At 44.1% G+C, this 17,222-nt stretch overlaps 1 protein-coding gene across 4 annotated transcripts in view; it reads left to right on the top strand.

Moving 5' to 3' along the window:
* The window catches only part of NCAM1 (neural cell adhesion molecule 1), a 348,328-nt gene that overhangs the window by 172,454 nt on the left and 158,652 nt on the right, over nt 1-17,222 (top strand). The gene's annotated exons all lie outside the window — the stretch shown is intronic.

Raw genomic sequence — 17,222 nt, 5'->3', positions numbered from 1 at the left:
CTTTGGCTTCAATTTAAATTCTTCTTTGCTGTGCCTGGGTACTTTCTGAGTTTCCCCTTCAGGCTCCTCGTGTGGTTTTGCACCAAGTGTCAGGATTGTGGTGACATCCCTGCTCCCTCTGGTGGAAGCCGTGGTCCACAGGGCCCAAAACGCACCTCACTTCAGCGACCCAAAAGATCACGGCAAGGAAATGCACTCAGGTTGCTCAGCGCTTCACTCTGAAGGCGGATCAGTCAGTCCACACGTCAGCAACTGATAGTTCTTGACTGATTAAGGCTGGACTTTCAAGCCAAGTCCCTGATTCATGGATCTTGGGTTTATTGATGCATTAAAATTTTGTCTGTCTATAGTATATCAGCTTACAAAACAGTGTAGATGCTGATTGTGGGAAAATAAAGCTTTCTTACTGTTGCTACATTATTAATGGAAAGCTGAAAGTCAGATTCACTTATTTTGCCTCCATGTTCCCAGTAAAGGTTCAGAACGCAAGCAAAGAGTTAATAGCAGGTGTGAGCTGTGTTGTTGCCAATGTTTTGTTAACAAATAGACCCATCATTGGCTCTAATCACTCCCTCACCCCACTGCTGAGATGCCAGCAATGCTTTAGATGCTGTAAGATATTGACCAGAAAGTCAGGAGTAATGAATTCTCCGTTGGCCAGCTAACAAAATGCAGTTCCAGATTGTTCTGGAAATAAGAGCCAAAGTACAGAGAAACCACAGTGAGGTCCCTGTTACATACACTCTTGGGGATCCTTCTGTTTTGTGGATGCCCTGAAGAAGACTTTACTTGCAGGTACCATTTGACATGGACAGGGGAGCCTGGTGGGCTGTGGTCCATGGGGTCACAGAGAGTTGGACACGACTGAGTGACTCACTTTCACGTCACTTTCATTCTGTCAGGTGTGAAGTGACATCTCTTTGTGGTTTTGATTTGCATTTTCCTGGTGATTAGTAATGCTGAACACTTTTTCACATGCCTGTTGGCCATTTGTAGATCTTCTTTGGAAAAATGTCTGTTCAGGCCCTTTGTCTGTTTTTCTTAAATCAGGTTATTTGCTCCATTGCTATTCGGTGTGTGAGTACCTTGTGTAGTCTGGATATTTATCCATTATCAGGTGTATGGTTTACGAATATTTTCTCCTGTTCCATCGGTTGCCTTCACATTTTGTTGATGGTTTTCTTTGCTATACAGAAGCTTTAGTAACTAGTTTTAGTAACTTTGTGAGGTAATGAGTGTGTTAATTAAATTGATTGTGGTAATCATTTCACAACATAAATGTATATTAAATCATCACATTGTACAGCTTTAAAAAATCATGTATAACCTAAATATATGCAGTTTTAATTTGCCAATCACATCTCAGTAAAACTGGAGGGGAAATAAAAAACAATAACAAACACAAATAACAGTAAGTTCACCGAACTTAGAGATTCTGCCAAGCTAGATAGTAGTCAGAGAAGCAGTAGCGAAAGCCAGGAGGAGAGAAAACAGCTTGAGGAGATGTTACCCAAATGTCAGCCAGTAGGGGAGAAACCACTCTGGTTCTCCTCCACATCACTCTCTCTCCCCCTTAAACTGTAGTAAAATGCACGTAACAGAATCCGCCATCCAGATTTTGACCAGTTTTAAGTGTGTGAGTTTGAAAGATCAGTCTCTTTTAGAGAGGAATTATGCTGTTAAGAGAATTTTTTAGAGTTTTTTTTTTTTTTTCTTCCTGCTCCTAAATTTCAACTGACATCTCTTATCTCAACTAGCTATGGGTCTGGAGAAAGCACAACAATCTAGGCTGAGAGCGGCAAGCTGCAAATAGATGGCATCTGTACAAATTCATGAACATGATGAGCATCTTGGATGTGTAACTGATGTCTGCACGTCCCCTTCTCCTTCTTGGTGGTGAGAGATTTAACAGGAAGTCCCATCTCTTAGAGGACTTAGTCCAGCATCTTAGCCTAAGGTGCTCAAGGATCACTGGTTGCTTGTTACTTGCTTTTGGTAAAGAACCTTTTGTCCATTCAGTGCCCCTGCTCTGGAATTCTGCTTTGTCCCTGTATTACGGGAGCGGGGAAGAAAGGTAACCGATTGGAGGCACCGTGACGGCAGCCCTTCCTCCAAGGAGCTTCTCGCAGTCCTGTAAAGTCACTGACAGGCAGAAAAGACAGGGCAGCTGATACGGGGACCTTCAACTAGAGCGGGCCAGGTCAGGGGGCACGTATTTTCAAGTAATTCCAAGGCAAAGCTTCCATCTGCGCCAAGCAGTTAGAATCGCTTTAGGCTTCGAGTTATGTAGATGTATTGACTCTGGGAGGGAGAGGAGAGCTCCTGGCTTTCCCTCTGGCTTCGCCTGCCAGGGGGCTGTCAGATGTTAGTCTGCTCATTTCAAAGAGCAAGACCAATCGATAAAGATAATATTCAAGAAGGTGCCGGGGAAGCTGACCCCAGCCAAGGCTAGCAAAGAGCAGCACTTGCGTCACTTCTTCTCCCAGTACATTTGGAGAAGCGCGGTGAAATTCTTCATTCAGGGCCTTGCTGTGTGTTTCCTGGCCTTGGGGGAAAGGTACCACTGTGTTTTGGGAAAGAAGCCAAAAAAGCAGATTAACATCTAGTATTATGACTGGACCCTTTTTAACAATGTGAGATTTCATATAAAAATGTTTATAAAAATATGCCTCTTTTTGAATATAGAAGATGACATTTTCTGTATTGGGTGAGTTCAAGTGGGCACTCTCTGTAAAATGAGTCCTCTGCCTCAAATCTTTCTGAGAATGAGTGGAGAATACATAAATTACATGTTTCTCTTTGCAAATTGGCCTTCAATATTTCATGTGCCAAGAAAATCAGGGTAGCATTAATATCTTTTTCCTAATGCTCCAGAAACACAATTTCGTGCATTTCGCTTCATCTGCGTAAGCCGTTCGGTGGCTGGCAAAGCTGGGAGCAGACTAATATGCTAGAAACAAAACCCAAGATGCGTTTAGTTCTCAGATGTAAATTGTTCTCATTTTGACATCCTTGCCACTAGAAGGGATCTTCACACCGCGTTCTGGGAAACCCGAATTACAGACATGATGTCCTGCCTTCAGGTCAGTGACACTGTTTTTGATGAACAGAGCCTTTCTCTCCCCCTCCCCCAGTATTCTACTCAGGAACCCAAAGCACCTGTATCTTCCACCTCCCCCCAACTGTCATCCCTCAGTCCCCCAAACCAGACCATCTACTTGTCATGACAAAGGTCTTATTGACCATTTTGCTTTGGAACCAACAGGATTGCAGACATTTGAGTAACCATCCAGAAATTGCTGTCTGTGGATTGTAGACTTCAGGGATAATGAAAAGTATTGATCTCCTTAGAAATTTTGTCTGGCTGTATTGAGGGAAAAACAAATAGCATGCAAGAATTTAAATGGGCAAAAAACCCCACCTAAATCTTGGTAAATATCATGCCAGTTATAAATGTATGAAATTTCTTAGCTTTTTAGTTTATACTCAGAACAGAATATGGATACACCCACTTACGAAGATTCAAATAATTGTGCATTTTATCATCATAGCAAACTACATGGCATTATCTATCATTTGAAGCAGAAAAGAAGAAGAATGACAGATTGTTTTAATACAGAAAGTACTGTAAATATTGTAAATGTCTCAGGCAGTTGTTTGCTTCACATTTGCAATCTGATCCTGGACTTCTTAGGCTAAAAGTGATTAATAGCAACAGTTGTAAGAAGATATTTTTTTAAGTGCATTATCATCTGTTATTTCAGTTTTGGTTTCATGAGGTTATAATGATTCTTATCCTTATTCTCTGAATAATCCACTGCCAGTGTGGCTTTGACATATTTTTCCTTTGAATGTTCCTTTTTCTGATGCTTCTTTGTATCCTAGTATCTAGGCGCTAAAAATAACTTGTTAAATCTTTGTACTCCCAAAGGACATTAATCTTATTTCTTAAGCATTTGTTCTTCAGCTATGTCTGTTTGGAGAGGTATCCTGCTTTTGTTCAGCTGTTATTTTAGCCCTGATGGATAGATGAAAAACCTAAATGAGCCCAAAGGATTCTCATGTAATTAACAGTTATACCTACTAAATGTCTCAGAAAAGCCCACTGCCTTTGCTGGGGAAGCTTTTCACAGGCTTGAGGAGATGTTTTCCCCAGGCAGATCCATTCTGTGTCTTGACAGCGTCTCATTTATAGCGTCATGGCTTTCAAAACTAAGGAGGACCAGGTCTTCCAAGAGGAAGCTGGGCTCTGAGTCGAGAGTGATGGTGAGGGCTGGACTGAAAGAGGAGACCGATGGACAGACAGACAGAGGCAGAGTCAGAGTATAAAGAAAGCAGCAGAGTAAGTGGAGAAAGACGTCCGTGTCGAGGTGGATGGAGTTAATCAGAGCAGATCCCAACAGTCAGGTGGCAATAAATGTATGATTGACTGGAACAGATAAAAGGCAAGGGAAGGGGGTTTATGCTACTGTTTGCAAGGATAACTATTTTTTTTACTTTCCTCTCTACTTATCACCTAAACTTCCAGAGCTACACCAGCTAAAATATGTGACTATTAGTTCCTGCTTACACCTTGTATTCTTCTCATTCTTCTTATAATGTGTTCCTTGATATATTTTTTAAATAACTGCTTTATCATTTCAACAAAATCCTGGGGGAAGCTATTATACACATTTCATTATTTTAAATCCTCATTATGTTAGGCAGCTAGCTAGGGATGAACAGCAGGGAATGGTGGCGGTGGAGACACAGGAAAAGAAGCCACTGTATCCCTCCCTAAGAGGAAAGGGCTGAGGTGCAAACTGTGGCGGTACAGATTGTGGTCAGCATATCCAGAGGAGACCAGGTGCGCACCGCCTAGGGGAATTCCACCGAACTCACAGGTGCAATTAAAATTAAGCAAATCAAAAAAAAAATAAAATAAATAAAATAAAATTAAGCAAATCACCTAGTAAACTTGGCCTTATTTTGTGCAATGCTCAGCCTCTTAAGTCGTGTCCAGTTCTTCTGCAACTCCGTGAACTGTCCTTTGCCAGCCTCCTCTGTCCATGGAATTTTCCAATCAAGAATACTGGAGCGGGTTGCCATTTCCTGTTCCAGGGGATCTTTCCAACCCAGGGATCAAACACGTGTCCTTGCGTCTCCTGCATTAGCAGGTAGATCCTTTACCACTAGCCCCACCTGGGAGGACCCCTGACCTTATTATACCCCTGTTTTAACAAATTTGCGTTGCAGTTTGTTGTTCAGTCACTCAACCTTGTCCAGCTCTTTGTGACCCCATGGACTGCAGCACACTAGGCTTCCCTGTCCTTCCCCACCTCCTGGAGTTTGCTCAAACTCATGTCCATTGAGCCGGTGATGCAGTCCAACCGTCTTGTCCTCTGTCATCCACTTCTCCTAATGCCCTCATTCTTCCAAGCATCAGGGTCTTCTAATGAGTTGGTTCTTCGCCTCAAGTGGCCAAAGTATTGGAGCTTCAGCATCCATCCTTCCAATGAATATTCAGGGTTGATTTCCTTTAGGATCAACTGGTTTGATCTCCTTGCAGTCCAAAGGACTCTCAAGAGTCTTCTCCAACACCTCAGTTCAAAAGCATCAATTCTTCGGTGCTCAGCTTTCTTTATAGTCCAACTCTCACATTCATACATGACTACTGGAAAAACCATACCTTCGACTATACTGACCTTTGTCAGCAAAGTAATGTCTCTGCTTTTTAATACGTTGTCTAGGTGTGTCATAGCATTTCTTTCCAGAAGCAATTGTCTTAATTTCATGGCTACAGTCACCATCTTCAGTGATTTTGGAGCCCAAGAAAATAAAGTCTGTCAGTGTTTCCATTATGATCCCATCTGTTTGCCATGAAGTGATGGGATCAGATGCTATGGTCTTAGTTGTTTGAATGTTGAGTTTTAAGCCAAATTTTTCACTCCCCTCTTCCACCTTCATCAAGAGGCTCTTTGGTTCCTCTTCATTTTCTGCCATTAGGGTGGTGCTATCTACATGTCTGGGGTTACTGATATTTCTTCTAGCAATCTTGATTCCAGCTTGTGCTTCATCTGGTTCAGTGTTTTTCATGATGTACTCTGCACATAAGTTAAATAAGCAGGGTGACAATATCCAGTGTTGACGTACTCCTTTCCCAATTTGGAACCAGTCTGTTGTTCCATGTCTGGTTCTAACTGTTGCTTCTTGACCTGCATACAGGTTTCTCAGGAGGCAGGTAAGGTGGTCTGGTATTCCTATATCTTTAAGAATTTTCCACAGTTTGTTGTGATCCACACAGTCAAAGGCTTTGGCATAGTCAATAAAGCAGAAATAGATGATTTTCTGAAATTCACTTGCTTTTGCTGTGACCCAGTGGATGTTGGCAATTTGATCTCTGGTTCCTCTGCCTTTTCTAAATCCAACTTGTACATCTGGAAGTTCTCAGTTCACATACTGCTGATTCCTAGCTTGAAGGATTTTGAACATGACCTTGCTAGCATGTGAAATGAGTGCAATTGTGCGGTAGTTTGAACATTCTTTGGCATTGTCCTTCTTTGGGATTGGAATGAAAACTGACCTTTTCCAGTCCTGTGGCCTTTGCTGAATTTTCCAAATTTGCTGACATATTGAGTGCAGCAGTTTCACAGCATCATCTTTTAGGATTTGAAATAGCTCAGCTATAATTCCATCACCTCCACTAGCTTTGTTCATAGAGATGCTTCCTAAAGCCCACTTGACTTTGCATTCCAGGATGTCTGACTCTAGGTGAGTGATCATACCATCATGGTTATCCAATGTGGTTGGATAACCAACCCCCTTGCCCCAGCCCAGTAGGCCTTTCAGGTGAATTATGGGCAAGGAACAGGGACGTTAGGACCCGGAGCATGTACAGTAAAATCTGTCACTTCAGTGACCAAACCTTATCACCTAGTCTTAACCCCTGGCCCCAAGGTCAAAACCCCTCATGTTATCACTCTCAGCTTGTATAGCAGAGTTAGTTTCTCTTCACAGAGACTAGGCCTGTCTCCCTCTGAGAGTGTATCTATGCTTCCGTAAATCTTGCTTTGAGCATAAACATGATGTGTTAGTCTGCATTTCTTTGCTTACTATCCCAAGGACCAAGATTGCAGGTCTGGACTTATCCATAGACCACCTCAGTTGAAACTCTCCAGCCACAATGCGCTCCAGCCTTAATAGTTAGTGGTATCTAAAGAGATGATGTAGTAAAAAACTAAAGCAAAACCAAACATGTACAGGCCAGAAGCTTTGGATCCTAATTTTTAGAAACTAGATGGATCTCTCATTTTCCAGATTGTACACCTTCAGAACTATTTGAGATCACAAAGGTGCATACTGTCTTGCTTTTGTTTAGGTGCAATTCATTTGGGGGTACATTCAGCACGCCTGTGTGTTTTGTGGATGTAGCTAGCGATTTGGTCTTGAACATGTGTTGGAAAGTACTCTGGCCTGGAGTCAGTCAGTCAGGAGTTCAGATTCTCCTAGAGTGATGTGTAAAGAGAAATACCACAGAAATTAGGTCATGCCGCCCCACTGCTTAAAGCCTTTCAGCAACTTCCTTAGTCACATCCAGCTTCTTCAGAAGCCTCCTGTGGGCTCCGGTCCTGCTCTCTGAGTCTTGTCCTGTGTCACTTTATCCCCTTTGGCTGAGCCCCAGTCGCTCACACATTCTTTCCAAGTTCCTAGAAAACGCAAGCTCCTTCCTGCCTCAGGTCTTCTGTGTCTGGTGTTTCCTTCCCTGAATGCTCTTCTCCACCTCCTTGCACAGCCGACTCCCTTAAAACCCAGCTCTGTAGAAAGTCCTTCTCTGACCACCCATCTCAGTCAGGCCTCCTGCCTATTCGCCAAAGCATGCAAGTGATTTTCTTTGTAACACATATCAACACCTCTGAATGTTTTACATGTTTAGCCTTTACTGTCTCTTCTTCTGGAATATAAGCCAGTTATATTGTTGAACAATGAACCCCCAGTGCCTGGCCCCTACTCCTGGCTTATGTAGGTGCTCAATAAAAAGCTTTGGATAAAGGGAGACGAGTTCTAAACTAAAGCACTAAACTTGTGAATCTATAGAAGTGAAGTGAAGTGAAGTCACTCAGTCGTGTCTGACTCTTTTCGACCCCTTGGACAGTAGCCTGCACCAGGCTCCTCTGTCCATGGGATTTTCTAGGCAAGAGTACTGGAGTGGGTTGCCATTTCCTTCTCCAATAGAAGTGAAAGGAATCTGCAAATAAGAAAACCCAGAGACTCGCCATTGAAGTTTAGTGCTTATCTGAAGCATGCAGAATGAAGAGAAGGGCTTCCCAGGTGGTGCTAGTGGTAAAGAACCTGCCTGCCAGTGCAGAAGATGTAAGAGACTCTGGTTCTATTCCTGGGTCAGGAAGATCCCCTGGAGGAGGGCATGGCAACCCACTCCAGTATTCTTGCCTGGAGACTCCCATGAACAGAAGAGCTTGGTGGGCTATAGTCCATAGGTTCGCAAAGAGTCTGACATGACTCTTTGAGACATGACTGAAGTAACTTAGCATGCATGCATGCAAAATGAAAAGGAACTATTGAAAAACAGAAAGGCAATAAAAGGGGGAAAAAGAGAAGACTTTCATATTTAAAACAAGTCGAGAATAGCAGTTAGATTATCAAAATCTCATTATAACAGAGCAGAAACAAAAATCAAAGTATTTTAGTGCCTTTAAAGATTTGTGTATATATGTATATGTAGATAGATAGATAGAATGTCCCCTGTCTCTTAAACCTCCCTCCCACCTTTAGGGCTGATTCATGTTAATATATGGCAGAAACCAACACAACACTGTAAAGCAGTTATCCTCTAATTAAAAATAAATGAATTTTTAAAATCAAAAATACATATACATTTAGAAAAAAATATAAAATGTTTAAATCACCCTAAAGTTGAGAGAAGAACATGAAAACATTGGGCAGATGCTAAAACATCACTTCTTGGGCAATTTTTTTTTTTCCCTACACTTCATTTTATTTTATTTTATTTTATTTCATTTATTTTTATTAGTTGGAGGCTAATTACTTTACAATATTATAGTGGTTTTTGTCATACATTAACATGAATCAGCCATGGATTTACATGTATTCCCCATCCCCCCCTCCCACCTCCCTCTCCACCCCATTCCTCTGGGTCTTCCCAGTGCACCAGGCCCAAGCACTTGTCTCATGCATCCAACCTGGGCTGGTGATCTGTTTCACCCTAGATAATATATATGTTTCGGTGCTGTTCTCTCGAAACATCCCACCCTCTCCTTCTCCCACAGAGTCCAAAATTCTGTTCTGTACATCTGTGTCTCTTTTTCTGTTTTGCATATAGGGTTATTGTTACCATCTTTCTAAATTCCATATATATGCGTTAGTATACTGTATTGGTCTTTATCTTTCTGGCTTACTTCACCCTGTATAGTGGGCTCCAGTTTCATCCATCTCATTAGAACTGATTCAAATGAATTTTTTTTAATGACTGAGTAATGGGCAGTTTTAAGAGTAGGAAAATAGGAAGAGTTGGAAGGTAAGTAGGGGAAGAGGAAAAAGAAAGGATGGAGAGAAATACTCTGAAGAAACTGGTAACTTGAGGCTTGGAGAGCACTTGGCTTTCCCCATCCTGTGAAATACTCCTCCATTGAGTAACAGGATTCAGGGCTCCGGACCTGTCCCTCTGGAGGAAATCTGCTCTCAGAGCTGCGGAGCTTCTGTCCAGAGCAATAGCCAAGGGTCACCGTGAACCAGGTGAAGCCAAGCCAGCAGTCAGACTCGGCCCAGAGGACAGACATTCCAACAGAGTTTCCCTAAGCCGTGGGTACCTGTGACCCGCAGACACATCCACACTCAAGTGGAAAATGGCACCCCTCACAGTGAGCGGTCTTGTTCTTGTTCCAATGTCTGGTAGCAGTGCGGCAGACCCAGAGATTGATCTGGGGGCCATGAGGACAGAGTTTGGGTATGGGTGAAATTTGCTTTGTTAAGCCTAATACAGGTTCTAACCTTGGTGGAGGAAGTGATATTTAATGTCACATTAAACCAAAATGAATTGTTCTCTAGGGAGTCGTCTGGTTGGCATTTCTGTCCTATTTTTCTTCCCTCCTAGGCCAGCTCAATTCTATTAAAAATTCTGTTCGCTAAATGTCAATGGGTTCAGCCTGCCTCCTTTGTGTGGCACACATTGAAATTTTCCTGCAAAATACTATTTTAATGTATTAGAGATAAACAGAATTTTATTAATGTCAGACCCATAGATCTCCCTAAAACCCAATACCCTGTCTGGAGTTACATTTAACCAGCATTGGTTTAGTAGTATTATTCTCAATCCATGATGACAAAATACTTAGTGGGAACAGGAAAAAGGAAAATAGCTTTGCTGCTTGAGCTAAATTGCTGGAGGACCAAGATTTGCATTTAATACTCTGGCTGTTGGGCTTAATTAGGCCAATAGTTTCCTAAAAGAAGTCAAGCTAGAGTTTTCCCTTGGCTCTCTATAAAAAAAATTGGCCATCTATGACTGTGCCAGGCTGGAAAATTTACCAGATTATTAAGAAGGGGCATTTTGCAGAAATGGCACTAGAAGGATTTAAGCCGTGCTGGCACTTTGGCTTCTGTGATGAAGAATTTGTGATGTTAATCCTGTGTTTGCTCTGAGGAGCTTCCAGGGTCATTTGCACCCTATGGGCTGACATGGGCAGTGCTAAGAGTGAACTCATTTTGCAAGTTGGAAGGTGTCAGAGTAGACATGTCCTTATCTTTTTTAGTACCCACATTGCCAAATGTAATTTCACATGCCTGATGCACAGTGAGGCCAAGCAAACCAACACGTCAGAGTTTGGAGCAGAGAAAGGTTTATTGCAAGGCCAGGCAAAGAGATGGGTGTCTTGTGCTCCCAGGCCCTGAACTCCTTCACCGTTTCAGCAAAGCACTTTTAAAAAGCAAGGTGATGGAGGGGCGTGGTTAGTTGTTGCAAACTTCTTGGTATTGGAATCCTTTGTTCTTGCAACTATCCCCTTAGGTCAGGTCATGATGCTGCTGTAAACCTCCAAGAAGGTAAATGTTATTCTTTGTTCTTCAACTTTTTATCTCTCTGTGAATGCTGCTGCTGCTAAGTCGCTTCAGTCGTGTCCGACTCTGTGCAACCCATAGACGGCAGCCCCCAGACTACCCCGTCCCTGGGATTCTCCAGGCAAGAACACTGGAGTGGGTTGCCATTTCCTTCTCCAATGCATGAAAGTGAAGAGTGAAAGTGAAGTCGCTCAGTCATGTATGACTCCTAGCAACCCCATGGGCTGCAGCCTACTAGGCTCCTCTGTCCATGGAATTTTCCAGGCAAGAGTACTGGAGTGGAGTGCCATTGCCTTCTCCCTCTATGTGAATGGAAGAGTATTATACCCTTAAAGGTCAGAGCCCTGAGATTAGGCTTACTCAGTTGCTTCAATCATGTCTGACTCTGTGAGACCTTCTGGACTGTAGCCCACCAGGCTCCTCTGTCCATGGGATTCTCGAAGCAGGAATACTGGATTGGGTTGCCATCCCCTCCTCCAGAAGATATTCCTGATCCTGGGATCCAACTGACATCTCCTACGTCTCCTGCACTGTAGGCCAATTCTTTATTCCTTATTTATTTATTTATTTTTATTTTTATTGGAGGCTAATTATTTTCAATATTGTGGTGGTTTTTGCCATACATTCACATGAATCAGCCATGGATGTACCTGTGTCCCCATCCTGACCCTCCCTCCCACCTCCCTCCCCATCCCATCCCTCAGGGTCATCCCAGTGCACCAGCCCTGAGCACCCTGCCTCATGCATGGAACCTGGACTGGTGAGCTATTTCACATATGATAATATACATGTTTCAGTGCTATTCTCTCAAATCATCCCACCCTCGCCTTATCCCACAGAGTCCAACAGTCAGTTCTTTACATCTGTGTCTCTTTTGCTGTCTTGCATATAGGGTCATCGTTACCATCTTTCTAAATTCCATATATATGCATTAATACACTGTATTGGTGCTTTTCTTTCTGACTTACTTCACTCTGTATAGTAATCTCTAGTTTCAACCACCTCATTAGAACTGATTCAAATGAATTCTTTTTAATAGCTGAGTAATATTCCATTGTGTATATGTACCACAGCTTTCATATCCATTCATCTGCCGATGGACATCTAGGTTGCTTCCATGTCCTGGCTATTATAAACAGTGCTGTGATGAACAGTGGGGTGCACGTGTCTCTTTCAGTTCTGGTTTCCTTGGTGTGTATGCCCAGCAGTGGGATTGCTGGGTCATATGGCAGCTCTATTTCCAGCTTTTTAAGGAATCTCCACACTATAGTTCTCTATAGTGGCTGTACTAGTTTGCATTCCCGCCAACAGTGTAAGAGAGTTCCTTTTTCTCCACACCCTCTCCAGCATTTATTGTTTGTAGACTTTTGGATAGCAGCCATCCTGACTGGCGTGTAATGGCACCTCATTGTGGTTTTGATTTGCATTTCTCTGATAATGAGTGATGTTGAGCATCTTCTCATGTGTTTGTTTGCCATCCGTATGTCTTCTTTGGAGAAATGTCTGTTTAGTTCTTTGACCCATTTTTTGATTGGGTCATTTATTTTTCTGGAATTGCGCTGCAGGAGCTGCTTGTGTATTTTTGAGATTAATTCTTTGTCAGTTGCTTTGTTTACTATTATTTTCTCCCATTCTGAGGGCTGTCTTTTCACCTTGCCTATAGTTTCTTTTGTTGTGCAAGATTCTTTAAACTGCTGAGCCCTTGGGGAAGCCTCTGATACAGGCTATCCTGTATATTTCAGGCTACAGGCAGCATCCTTTTACAAAAGGTGCAGGGTCTGCCTGGCTAAGCACAGACAACAGAGCAGATCCAGTGTGGAGTCAGGAGTGTTCTTCCTTTAGCATTATTCAGGGTAATAATCTGGCCTTAAAGGAAACCATCACCCTGGCTCATTAGGACACCAGGCCTCCGTGACATCACCGTAGTCCTGCTTTGTACCAACTCACTTCTTAGACCAGTTTTATTATCCTGAGAAGACAGGGCTTGATACAGACACAGCTGCGCCTTGGGTGCAGTCTGCCAAGGGAGTAAGCACCGATCTTAGAAGTAAAAGAGAAACGCAGAGGACACAAGTTCAACCCCTGATCCGGAAAGGTCCCACATGCTGCGGAGCAGCTAAGCCTGAAGGCCGCATCTGCTGAAGTCCACGTGCTCCGGGAGAGTAGCCTCCTCACAGCAGTGAAGGCCCGGTGCGCCCAAAAATGAATCAGTTAGTTTTAAAAATAGAAAAGGAGACATTCCTGCCTAGAGAGGGGCTTTGGGTGAGAAAGCAGCGATCCATTTCAGGAAGGAGAACAGGGAGCAGAGTTCACTGCAGGGCTCAGAGCCATCATCCTGAAAACCCCAGAGATTCTGTGTCTCCATCGGGCTTCATGATCTTGCACCTGCCAGACCTCTCAGAGGTGACCCTCAGAATCCTTCTCTGGGTAGGCGGAATCAAACTGACATCTGAGAAGGGAGAGAGAGGTAAAGAAGAGGAAGGTAAAGAGGAAACTTTGGATGCCTTGTCAAAGAATTTTAAGCTGTACATAACGTGGACATACTGTATAAATAATGACTTACCTCTGAGAGAAAATGTTTAGAAAACACAGTCTTACTTGCCTTGGTATAACTGAAAGCAGGTCTTAAATTCTCACCTGGTCATTCTAGTCTATTTCACTTGATCCTGAGTGCCCTTAAGCATCTCTCTATTTTCACGGCTTGCCGGGTATCCCCCGCGTGCCTTCCAATCCCGTCTCCCAGGAGAGCCTTCACGGAAGAAATGGGAACAAATATCCATCATCTATACAGCTGCCATGACAGCTTGTAAAACCTCACCGTGGTCTCTGAGAACACTTACGAAATTTAATTTCTCTACCCACATACATGGTCTTATTAGTCACTTCGCCCTTCAACCCTCCTTTCCTCCTCTTAGGTGGCTCTTCCATCTCTAGGCACTTTTGCAGAAGGCAGTGTTTTTCCTGAATGCAAAACTTTCATATAGAAATTGCTAAATCTTTGAAAGCTGTGGAACCTGTCTTATTGGCTGGCCTAAACTTGATACTAGAGAAGGAAATGACAACCCACTCCAGTACTCTTGCCTGGAGAATCCTGTGGATGGAGGAACCTGGTAGGCTACAGTCCATGGGGTTGCTAAGAGTTGGACAGGACTGGGCGACTTCACTTTCCCTTTTGATTTGCATGCATTGGAGAAGGAAAAGGCAACCCACGCTAGTATTCTTACCTGGAGAATCTCAGGGACAGAGGAGCCTGGTGGGCTGTCGTCTATGGGGTTGCACAGAGTCGGACACGACTGAAGCAACTTAGCAGCAGCAAACTTGGTAAAGATTCAGTAGTTCTATTTTTCTCCACTCACTGTTGTCAGCCGTGCTGTGTTAAATCTCCTTTCCCCCATTGGTAACAAGGAGGGCAGGGATCTTGTCCATTTTGTTCATCGGTGTCATGGTCCCCCAAGTGCCTATAGCAGCACCTGGCACATAGCAGAACCTCAGGAGAGCCTTACTAAACTGAACAGATATGGTAGAACCCCAGTTGTTTTCATTAATAAGAAGAAAATTCAGAATTGGCTGCTTTAAAGTGCCAGTCACATAGCCTTTGTAAATCTTATCTTTTCCTCTTTCCTCCAGAATTTGCCCTCTTTGGGTTTATGAGAGTGGGGGAGTGATGGGGCTTCTCTCTCCATCTGCCTCCCCCTCCTACACCTTGGGACACTCTCACCGCTCCCCTCGTCTCATCCTCTGTGTCTGCCCTCATGTTAGGAAGGAAGAGGGTAGAAGCGACATGTCCCTCACATCCCTGGTTGTGACTGCAGTTCTCTCTCTAAAGGCATGGTGGTGGGTGCCTGCCAGGGGCAGGCATCCAAATATTGGCCTTCCTCTGGTAGCCAAGCGAGCACTCCTCAGGGCCTCTTTCGGGGACTCTACCTTGCATTCCCAGAGAAGGTTCCCCAAGTGGGAGACATCTGGTGTCAGCTCCCCTTCATCCAGTCACCTAACACTACACCCCACAGCCTCTCCCGTGAAGTCCCTTAATTTGCAGGCTGCCCTCTTGGACAGGGTCCCGACCGGGGTACTTAGGCACACTTGACCCACTGACAGCTCACACATCCTTCCTCCCCAGGCGCCCACCGCCCCTGCTGGCCCTGCCATTCCTCTCCCATTCTCTTTTCACCTGCTCAAGTCAGCTCAGGGCAGGTGAGCAGGTCTGATGACCCAGCAGTCATCCAGCTGGGGGCCAAGGTGCCAGGTACCCTTTCTCACCGACCCCTCCAAAGTGATTCTCCTGCGTGATCTCTCCTATCTTTGAAAGAAAGACAAGTTCATGGTCCCAAGGAGAGGGAGAGGAGAGCCATAGCTTCTCTCACGGAGCAGGCAGAAGACCCAGGGCTCGTGATTCCCCTTGCTCGCGTCCCTGTGTCTTCTCTAGACTGGGGAGCGGGGGAGAGGACGGGGCAGGTGGGGAATGAGGACAGCAGTGCAGGGCAAGCAGGCGGGGTCTCTTCCCAGCCTTGTGTACCTCTTAGAATGGGGGGCGCTGGGCCGTCTCCCAGGTTGGTTTTGCTCCTTGCTCACCGGCAGCAGCACAGGTCTCACTCGGCATCCCGCCGCGCCGTGAAGTCTGCACCCTCCACCTCTCATGTGAGTCCTCTGCCCATCAGGGGTGAGGTCTCTGTTCCGTACGGCAGCTGTTGTGTGCTCCTCGGATTGCAAACTGCAGAGTCACAAGATATTGCAGAAATTCTTTATACGTCCTTTTAGTCTTCAGTTCAGTTCAGTCACTCATTCGTGTCCGACTCTTTTTGACCCCATGAATCGCAGCACGCCAGGCCTCCCTGTCCATCACCAACTCCCGGAGTCCACTCAAACTCATGTCCATCAAGTCGGTGATGCCATCCAGCCATCTCATCCTCTGTCGTCCCCTTCTCCTGTCCCTAATCCTTCCCAGCATCAGGCACATTGTTCTCTTAAGGCTCATTGCATATGAGAAACAGTCGTTTATTTCATTCTTTAGTGTAGCTTCTCATGATAATTTATTTTTGAAGAACTTGCCTTGGATGGTAACTTACCTGAAGACACCAGAATGAAGAGGTATATGATACTTGGAAATATTTTTTTAAATCCCCACTATTTCTGTATGTGTTCGTCTGGCTTTCACTATTGCATTAAAATTGGTATGAAACACATTTACCAACAGCGGGATTACTTGAGGTCTGGCAAAAGAGCGTGAATCAACACTGCTGTTAAATTCCTGAGCAGTGCTTTGAATGCAGATTTGATGTGTGTCAGGAAAGTATGTGTGGATTGCCTGAGGCCTTCAGTCATTAAAGGCCTGGACGCCTAGCATTAGTCATCACACTCCTGGTACCTCGAAAAGAATTGAGACAGGTTTTAGATGAGCATATGTAGTGTTTGTCATTTCTATTAGCGTTCTAATTAAATCAGCCTTCTAATCAGACAACTTATAAAATCTTAAGTAATATAATTAGAGCAAAATAGACTGCAGCCATCAGCTGTCTGAAGCACTTAGTTGGGTAGTAACTTTCCGGTAATGTTTTGCAGAGTGAGTGACTTGGATAAGGGCACCATTCGGCATTAGAACGAGGAGCCTAGTAAAGCAGGCTTTCTCTAGGTCCTCTGAAGATTCCAGGCAGGGTTTTCTTTCCACTGTTATAACAGATCACATTTCATCTGTAGTGATGACTGTAGCATCTTAGAAATTCTAACCCTGTCACCATTCCAAGCTGAAAAATGACAGCATATTTCCATTCATGAAAAAGTGGGAAATTATTGCAAACAAACGAAGAGAAATCTCATTTGTCTTTATTAATGGAAGGGATTCGACTGGATTAACTTTCCTTTTTCCTTACTTCTTAATTATGTAGATGGTGCAGCAGACTTCCACTTGGGGGTGATGACAGTGGTTCTTTGCCCCATGTTAGGTTTGAGGAGGAAGAACTGACCAGCAGCAGCTTGCTCCACTTTGGTCTAGAAACTGCTACTGAGTCAGGCAGAGGTAGACGACCTGCCGGGCAGATTGAAAGACACCAGGTCACCAGGTTGGGCATGGAGGCGGAGCTTCAAATGGTCCAACCCCCTGCCTTCAAAATTAAAATATAGGTTGAGATCGTCTGTGAAACCCGTGGAGCTGCTTT

Source organism: Muntiacus reevesi, chromosome 9, assembly GCF_963930625.1.
Source record: "Muntiacus reevesi chromosome 9, mMunRee1.1, whole genome shotgun sequence".
Lineage (NCBI taxonomy): Eukaryota > Metazoa > Chordata > Mammalia > Artiodactyla > Cervidae > Muntiacus > Muntiacus reevesi.
Note: the sequence above shows the minus strand (reverse complement) of the source record. Positions and strands in the feature narration are given on the sequence as shown.